This window comes from Petaurus breviceps, unplaced genomic scaffold (assembly GCF_028583685.1).
Source record: "Petaurus breviceps papuanus isolate PSGF00001 unplaced genomic scaffold, PetGlider_PUasm1.0 90535, whole genome shotgun sequence".
NCBI lineage: Eukaryota > Metazoa > Chordata > Mammalia > Diprotodontia > Petauridae > Petaurus > Petaurus breviceps.
The window spans coordinates 4144759-4154046 of NW_027187270.1; the positions used below are offsets into that span (position 1 = coordinate 4144759).

Consider the following 9288-nt stretch of genomic DNA (forward strand, 5'->3'; position numbering starts at 1 on the left):
TTCCCTGCCATGGCTAATGCATCTCCTCCCCAGACTATGTTGTATTCCTTTTGTACTCATTCGGCACATACTTTTCTATGCAGGTGGCATCTCCCTCATTAGAAAGTAAGCTTCTTGAGGGCCTATGTAGCACAGTGCTTGGCACACCATGGGTGTGTTTCAAAATGCTTACAGATTGAGTGATATAAATACTGAATAAGTGGGACAGAGTTTATGTACTGCTTCGACCCCAAGGAAAGAGAGCTGGTTGTGGGAGGATACCAGAGTCTAGAAGAAAAAAAAACAGCTGTGGAGAGGAAATGGAGGGAATGAGCCTAGCCATGTTATTTTCAAGGCTGTGACTAAGAAAAAGGAGAAGAAATACAGAGGGAAGAAATTAATGCCCTGCTGGTTCAAGTCTGTGGACTGTACTTGGAGAATTATGGAGCTGCAATGGACTCCAAAGTTTACATGATGACCTCCTTTATTTTTCAGAGGGGGCATCTAGGTAGATAATGGGGTCAGGTCTGGAGTCAGGAAGACTCATCTTCCTGAGTTCAAAGCTAGCTTCATACTAGCTGTGTGACCCTGAACAAGTCACTTCACCTTGTTTGCCTCAGTTTCCTCATCTGCAAAATGAAATGAAGAAGGAAATGGCAAACCACTCCAGCTTCTTTACTAAGAAAATCCCAATGGGGCAGTTAGGTGGTGCAAGGAATAGAGCACCAGCCCTGGGCTCAGGGGGACCTGAGTTCAAATCAAGCCTCAGATACTTAATGCTTACTAGGTGTGTGACCTTGGGCAAGTCACTTAACCCCAATTGCACTGCCTTCCCCCCTCCAAAAAGGCAAAAAAAAGGGGGCTCTGGCCCACATTACTTTGGGGTGGCTAGGTGGTGCAGTGAATACAGCACCAGCCCTGGAGTCAGGAGGACCTGAGTTCAAATCCGGCCTCAGACACTAAACACTTACTAGCTGTGTGACTTTGGGGGAGTCAACCCCATTTTCCCTCCAAAAAGCAAAACAAAAATCCCAAATAGGGTCACAAAGAGTCAGACATGACTGAAAATGATTGAATACCACAAAATTTTGGAAATAGTGAAACTGAGGCTCAGAGAGGAAAAGGAACTTGCTTGAGGGCATTGAAGGAGATGTCGCCCTTGAGGTGGGAACTGTTGGCTATTTAGGGTCTGCTGAAGGAAGCTGAGGATCTGAGAGTTTACAAAGCTTGTCCCTGATTACACAGCTTCCTAACTCCAAGCCAGTTGCTTTAACTCCTATGCCATGGTGCCTCTCACTGAACTTTCTCCAGTCCCAAGGGTTAATAATAGCTGACATTACCATAAGATATTAGCATATACACACAGAGTCAAGTCTCAATTCTGCACATAGAGATTAATCCCTCTGGTCATTATCCAAAGCAATGGTGGCTTCCCCAACCCCCTCCCCTGCCATCAATGGGGTGTGCTAAGAGAAGAAAATGTACAAGAAAAATCAACATGGATGCATATAACATGCACTCCATTTCAGATGAGCCTCCTCATCTAAAAAGCGGGAATAATACTTGTCTTGTTTACATCACAGGATTGTTGTATGGAAAGAGCTCTTCAAATCACATATTATGTTCTAATATAATAGGAATAATAATCCACAAACAGGTTAATAAACTGGATCCACAGGCCTGATTTTTCAGTGCTCTGTTTGGGATTAGCCATAAGATCATAGCATATGGACTCATAACGGATCTCAAAGTCTATTTTTCTCCTCCTCTGGTGCATCATCATGCCAGGGTCTTAAAGGATATACTAGTAGAGGGTGGACTCTGATAGGTCCTAGCCCCAGCAGGTAAGGTGCTAAAGGCAGGCTAGGATACAGGTCTCAAGTCTGCCATCAAAAAACCAACCTCCCATTCAACTCAGAGAGGCCTATCATCAGACAACTAGAGATGGATTTTTTTTCCTTTGGCCACAGTAACTTATGACACTGGCCTCCTGGCTGTTCCATGAACAAACCCCTCCATCTCTCAGCTCTGGGCATTCTCTCTGGCTGTCCCCCATACCTGGAATGTTCTCCCTCCTCAGCTCCATCTACATACCTCCCAGGCTTCCTTTAAGTCCCAACTAAAATCCTATCTTTCACTGGAAGCTTTCCCCTACCCCTCTTCATTCTAGGGCTTTCCCTCTGTTAATTATTTCCCACTTATCCTATATATAGCTTGCTTTGTCTCTAAAAGCATATCTTGTTTTACTGTGCTTTGCTTTATTACGCTTCACAGACCTTGCATTTTTTACACATTGAAAGTTTGTGGCAACCCGGTGTCCAGCAAATCTCTTGGCGCCATTTTTCCAAGAGCATGTGCTCACATTGTGTCTCTGTGTCACATCTGGGTAATTCTCACAATATTTCAAACTTTTTCATTATGATTATATCTGTTATGGTAATCTGTGATCAGTGACCTTGGATGTTCCCATTGTAATTGTTCTAAGGCGCCACAGACCATGCCCATATAAAACAGCAAACTTAATCGATACATGCCATGTGTGTTGTGACTACTGCACCCACTGGAAGTTCCCATCTTCTCCTCTTCTCCAACCTCCCTAATCCTCTAAACACAACAATACTGAAATTAGGCCAATGAATAACCCTGCTGTCCTCTAAGTGTTCAAGTGTAAAGGAAGAGTCGATTTATGTGGCAAACTTCATTGCTGTCTTATTTTAAGAAATCGCCAGTCACCCCAACCTTCAGCAACCACCCACCCTGATCAGTTGGCAGCCATGAACATGGAGGCAAGACCCTCCACTGGCAAAAAGATTACAACTCGTGAAGGCTCACATGATAGTTGGTATTGTGTTAGCAATAAAGTATTTTTTAATTAAGGCATGTACATTGTTTTTTTAGACATAATACTATCATACACTTAATAGACTGCAGTATAGTATAAACATTTTTATATGAACTGAGAAACTAAAAAATTTGTGTGACTCACTTTATTGCAATATTCACTTTATTGCAGTGGTCTGGAAGCACACCCACAATATGTACATGGTAGGACTGTACTTGTTTACATGTTGTCTCTCCCATTAGATTGTGAGCTCCTTGAGGGCAGTGGTTGCCATTTGCCTATAGCACTTAGCACAGTGCTTGGCACATTATAGATGTTCAATAAATGTCTATTGATTGACTAGAGACAATATACTAAAGAAAAGGGCAGCTACAATCTGTATTCGTGAAAAAGATACACAAAACAGTGAAATCAGTAATTCCTAAAGTATGGAAGTAAGAGGCCTCAGAGATCACCTAAGCCTAACTCTCCTTCCTAGTATAGGAATCCCCTAACAAGTGGCTATCTAGCTTCTGCCTCACCACCTCCAGTGTCAGGGGGAGCTCATTATGGTACAAGGCAGTCCATTCCATTACAGGACAACTTAAATAGTTAGCAAGAACTAATTGATATTGGCCCCAAATTAGCTTCCCTATAACTCCCATAACTCCCATGAAGCAATAGATGACATAGTGGAGAGAGCACTGGCCCTGGAGTCAGGAGGACCTGAGTTCAAATCCAGTCTCAGACCCTGAGCAAGTCACTTTGCCTCAGTTTCCTTATCTGTCAAATGAGCTGAAGAAGGAAATGGCAAACTCTGCCAAGAAGACCCCAAATGGGGTCACAGAGGGTCAGACATGACTGAAAGAACTCAACATAACTCACATGCATTATTCCTACCTATATCCTACCTGGCTTGAAATCTGATATGACACAGCTAGGTCCTGATTAGTTCAAATAATGAATCCCTCAAAGTGGCTGCACTATTCAAAGTTATGATTCTGTAAAATATAGTTATTAGCTCCAGCTCAACGGAAATATGTAGTTTGAATTCAAATAATTTCACCAGGGGGTAGGGAGAGGAGGTGGAGATTCATTATTCAAGTAGGACCTCGATATATATTGCAGAAGACTAGAGAGAAGAGAGGACGGTGAGAGAGAGGTAGAGAAGATATCAAAGGCATTTCTGGGGGCCTTTGGACACCTGCTCCTCATTCCTAGCTCCACTATCCTCCAGCATGGATAAAAGAAAAATGATTGTATATTGTTGGTTTAAAGATGCAAGGGCGAAGGGGTGGCTAGGTGGCACAGTGAATAGAACATTGGCCCTGGAGTCAGGAAGACCCGAGTTCAAATGTGACCTCAGACACTTAACACAAAAACTAGCCATGTGACCTTGGGCAAGTCACAACCTCAATTGCCCTCCAAAAAGCAAAAGCAAAAAAAAAGATGCAAGGGTCCTTGGAAATCATGTGGCCCAATAATCTCCTCATTCTACAGAGGGGGAAAGTGAGGCCCAAAGCGGTTAAGTGATTTCCCCTGGCTCAGACAGCTAGTAGGTAGCAGGGCTGGCATTCAAACCCAAGTGCTCTGACGTCAACAAGGCCCTGGTTCTTCCCACTATCACCCACTGCCTTCCTAATCCATACCCCAAAGGCCAACCTTAGCATTCTGCATGTGGTTCTACAGCTACACATGTACATATGTACCTGTCATTTAATGGCCCTTACTAAATGCTTACACTGCAGCAGGCACAATATTGGGAACCCCACCAAGTACCATGCTTGTCCTCCATGTCTGCTTTAAATAGCTGTTTCTGGGGGAAAGAAACACAGGTTATCCATAGCTCCTCGTTCCCATCTCACTCACACACACCTAACATTAATACACACACCTACATTAATCCACGGATCCTTCTCCTCCCCCTCTTTCCCTGGCAGTACAACACACATAAGCCCCCAGGGGATGGCAGGGGAAGGGTGGGGCCCATGCAGCCTCCAGGATAGACACCAGACTAAACATGGCCAGAAATAGAACTCTGCACTGTGCCTGTCCTGACGTTCCATCTGGTAGAACATGGAGGACTGGCGCGGGGGAAGGAGGGAATGAGGGAGGGAGGAAGGGAGGAAGGGAGAAGGAAGAGCCCAAAGGCAGCTTTGTGGGATTCAACTATTCAAGTCAACCAATGTTTATTACTATATACCAGGCCCTGTGCTCTGAGCTGGGGATCAAAAGATGAAAAATGACATGGCATCCTGCCTTCAGCAAGCTTACCATCTTCCAGGCGAGATGACATGGGTACACAAGTATAAGATGAGGCAGTCAAGGACAAAGGCAAAAAAGAGATGGGCCAAAGTACTCTAGAAGTGAAGGAGCTTTTTGTTTTTTTTGCTTTTTGGAGAGAGGAAGGTAGGGCAATTGGGGTTAAGTGACTTGCCCAGTGTCACACAGCTAGTTTTGTGTTAAGTGTCTGAAGCCATATTTGAACTCAGGTCCTCCTGACTCCAGGGCTGGTGCTCTATTCACTGTGCCACCTAGCCGCCCCAAACTAGATCACTTCTGACTGGCTGCAAGGGAGCCTCACACCTGAGCTGGGCCTTTAAACTAAAGAAGGGTTTCCATAGGCAGACATAAGGGGAAACAGGCCACATAAACCACACAAAGATGGGAGGGGATAGCATGAGATAGTCCAATTTGGCTGGAACATAAAGAGCATGAGAAGGAGAGATGTGAAATCAGATTGGAAAAGTCAGCTGGAGCCAGATGGGGGAGGGAAGGAGTTTGTAGCTTATCCAAAAGGTCAGAGTTTTAACCCATGCTTTCCAAGGCCACAGGCCAAACTCAATAACTGAGCAGATCCGAACTGTCTGGGGCCATGTTGAGCATCTTTCCTTTGCTGCTAAGGAAGGGTGGTGCACCCCAGTGACCCACATCTGGGGCATTGTGCTCAGGGCTGGGCACCACGTTTTTGGGATGGCTTTGACAAGCTACAAGTTATCAAGGGGATCATTTGTAAGCATCTGGAAAGGAAAATGGGAAATTAATGGGAAATGATTGTGCTAGACTAACTGTATTTCCTTTTCTTCTCTTAACAGGATTGCTAGAGGTAAGCACCAGCTTGGCCCCAGCTGATAAATTCTGGAGTTCTAACTGTCAAAGATCACCAGCTAAATTGTACAGAGATTGGCTTTTGCATTGGTGGAAGGAGAACCCACAAGCCAAAATGGCAGCTTCTTAACATAATTTTGATCCAGGGAATGCTATACATATATTATGCCTGGGTTTCAACAAAGCACTTGACAAAGTATCTTACACCAGAAGTGTCAAACTCTGGCAGCAAAAGACTCAAACCAGATTAAAATGTTATTGGGAAATGTTTAGCAAAATAAATACAAATACAATATAATATCATCTTAATTTGTAGTTTTCTAGATCAATAAGCCAGAGGGATCTGATTCTAGCTGAGTTTGTCACCACTGTCTTACACTATCCTTATGGCAAGATGTAGAGATATGGTTTAAATGATAAAACAGTTAGGTGGCATCAGAATGAATTAAAGGACCATTAATGGGTTCTTATCAACTTGGAATGAGGTTCCTATTAGAGTCTCCCAGGGTTCTCTCCCTTGTCTTGATGTACTCAACAGAGTATCAAGGGATTTACAGATGAGAGTGATTCTCTTTTTTACAGATGAGAAAAAGGAAGACCAAAGAGGTTAGGTGACTTGTCCAAGGTCACACATATAGTCAATAGTTGAACTAGGATTTGAATTCAGGTTCTATAACTCCAAATCCAGCGCTCTATCCATTACACCAATACATTATTCCAGTACTATTGCTTAAAGTCATATAAGGTATGTTATCAACATTGCCGAGAACACAAATATGAGAGAGATTACTAACCTGGTAGATGACACAGTCAGGATCCCAAAAGATCTCACTAGGTCAGAAAGCAGGGCTAGACCTAAAAATAGAAAGGTAATAGGGATAAATCAAGTGGCTTATAGTTAGGTTCAAAAAATCAATTGCCCAAGTACAAGATGGGGAAGCATGGCTAGATACCAGGTCACATGAGAAGGACCTCTGTGTCTTAGTGGACAAGAAGGGAACAAGCAACTATTAAGCATTTACTATGTACCAGACACCATGCTAAGTACTTTCTAAATCTTATCTCATTAGCTCAATTGGAGTCCACAGTGTGACCTGGCAACAACAAAAATCTAATTTGATCTTTGGCTGTATTGAGAGGCATGATGCCCAGCATTAGGAAAGGCAGAATCCAGCTGTCCTCAGCCCTGATCAGACAACATGTGAAGTGCTGGATTCTAGTTTGTGGTGCTGCATTTTGGAAAGAATAATGGCAAGGGAAAGAGCCCTCAGAGGAAAGCTACCATTTTTCTTCTGAGATCACCTGGTAGGAAGAAAGAGAGGAGGAGGAATTGTGAAGGAGGAGATTCAAAGAGTTTGGGAATTGTTCATTAAGTCCAAGACTGAAATCTGGGGGAGGGAAATTCAAAAGAACCAGAGAAGAAAGTGAAGGAGGAAGACTAAAGCTAGAGGAAGAAGTGGAGAAGGAAGAGACCCCAAAAGAAAAGGTGCTAATGAAGTGACATGAGGGGTGACAACTCCAGGGTGGGGTGGAAGTCCCCAGTAGGTATTACAACAACAGAAGTTGGCCACAAGAGTTATCAGAGAGTAGCAAAGGACTAAGAATCCTGATTGAAGAAAGAGCAAGGAGAATTTGACCATGGCCTGCATGGAATACATGATGGTTGTATGTCTGCCAGAGGCAGGCAGAGAACAGGCCTTGGAGTCAGGAAGGCCTGGATTCAAGCTTTACCTCTGCCACATACTAGCTGTGTGACTGTGGGTAAGTCACTCACCCTCTCAGTACCAAATAAGATACATCTAAGCACTAGAAGCCGGCTTTCTCTGCTATGGACCTGCCTCCTTCCTCCCCAACACCTTCTCCCCTCTGTCCTTTTTCTGGAAACTCCCAACCCCACCCCCCAAAATATGTGCATGTGCACACACACATTCACATACACACTCCTTTTTACACTATTTCCCTCAATGGACAATCTCTAGCATTACCCTGCCAGTGTTGTTAAAGATGGGAAACCAAGAAGATGCACCCACGTTCCCCACCCTTGCAAGTGAGTTGCTCTGGCATGGAGAAGACAGGCCCCCAACCACCTCACATGGTCGTAAGACTGAAAAGAATGACAAAGAGCTGGCAAAGCTCTGAGTGCCAAGTGCTAGCTGAGCCTCCCTCCTCCTCCTAGGGCTCCAAAACCTTTGCCATAATAAAGATTTATTGCTTTACCCATGACTGGCCTGTCTGACTCTTCTGGAAAACTCTTTTAAGTCCCAAAACTGCTGTAAGGGACTGAGACAGTAGCATTAAAGGTAGAACAATTATTCCAAAGAGCCAAAGAAGGTTTCCTCAAGAACAGGTCATGTGGACTCATCCCTTCTCCTTTTTTGACTGGGTTACCAACCCAGTAGACAAGGAGATGCTCTAAATTTCAGCAAAGCATTTGCCCAAGGCTCTCATGCCATTCTTGTAGACAAGATGGAGAGATTCAGGCTAGATGAGAACACGGTTATGAGAACTCTCAGCTGGCAGAATGGTCAAACCAAGAGAGTAGTCATTACTGATCCAATGTCAACTTGGAAGGAGGTCTCCAATGGAGTGCCCTCAGTATCTGTGCTTGGCTTAAGCCATTTACACCTTCATCAGAGATTTCGATTCAGGTACAGATGGCACATCCACCAGATTTAGAAATGACACAAGTCTGAGAGGGTCAGCTAACAAGGGAGATGAGAGGTAGGATCCAAAAAGAGCTCAACAGGCCGGGTCATTGGACTGAATTGAATAAGATGAAATAGGAATTGAATAGGGATGGGGATAGGGACCAGGATAGAGACAGGAATATATATAGATAAATAAAAGCCTGACCAACGGAGTTTTAAAAAATCACCCTCTCAAGTACAAGGTGAGGGAGGCATAATTCCTCCTGAAAATGATTTGGGGTTTTGGTGCACTCCAAGTAGCCTCCAAAGCTAATGCAATCCTAAGTTGAATCAAGTGTGTCCAGCACTCAGGTCAGATTCTATATGGAGTGCCAGATTTAGTTCTGGGTGTTGCATTGCATTATCAAGGTGACACTAATGAGCAAGTGTCCAGAGGTCAAAGGCCTCAAATTCATGTCACAGGAGGGTCAGATGAATGACAGAATTGAGTTTGTTTAGTACAAAGAAAAAAAGACTTGGGGAGGGCACATTATTTGTCTCTACAAGAGGGGTCAAACTTGTTCTGCTTGGGATTCCTGCTCAGGTCCGGGTTGGACTAAGTTCATTGTGGGGCCCCTTTTGCCTCTGAGGTTCTAGGGTACTAGGATGTAGACAGCAATAGTGGCAATGCTAAGGAATCTCCCCCAGGGCCTCAGGTTCTTCTGAGATGGCAGCAGGAGACTAAGGCCAGCT

General features: G+C 44.1%; 1 protein-coding gene across 1 annotated transcript in view; it reads right to left on the minus strand.

Moving 5' to 3' along the window:
* The window catches only part of NEXMIF (neurite extension and migration factor), a 186755-nt gene that overhangs the window by 151047 nt on the left and 26420 nt on the right, over positions 1 to 9288 (minus strand). The window contains exon 4 of the mRNA XM_069063109.1: positions 6703 to 6763. The gene's annotated coding sequence lies outside the window, so the exon portion shown is untranslated. The remainder of the gene's footprint in view (positions 1 to 6702; positions 6764 to 9288) is intronic.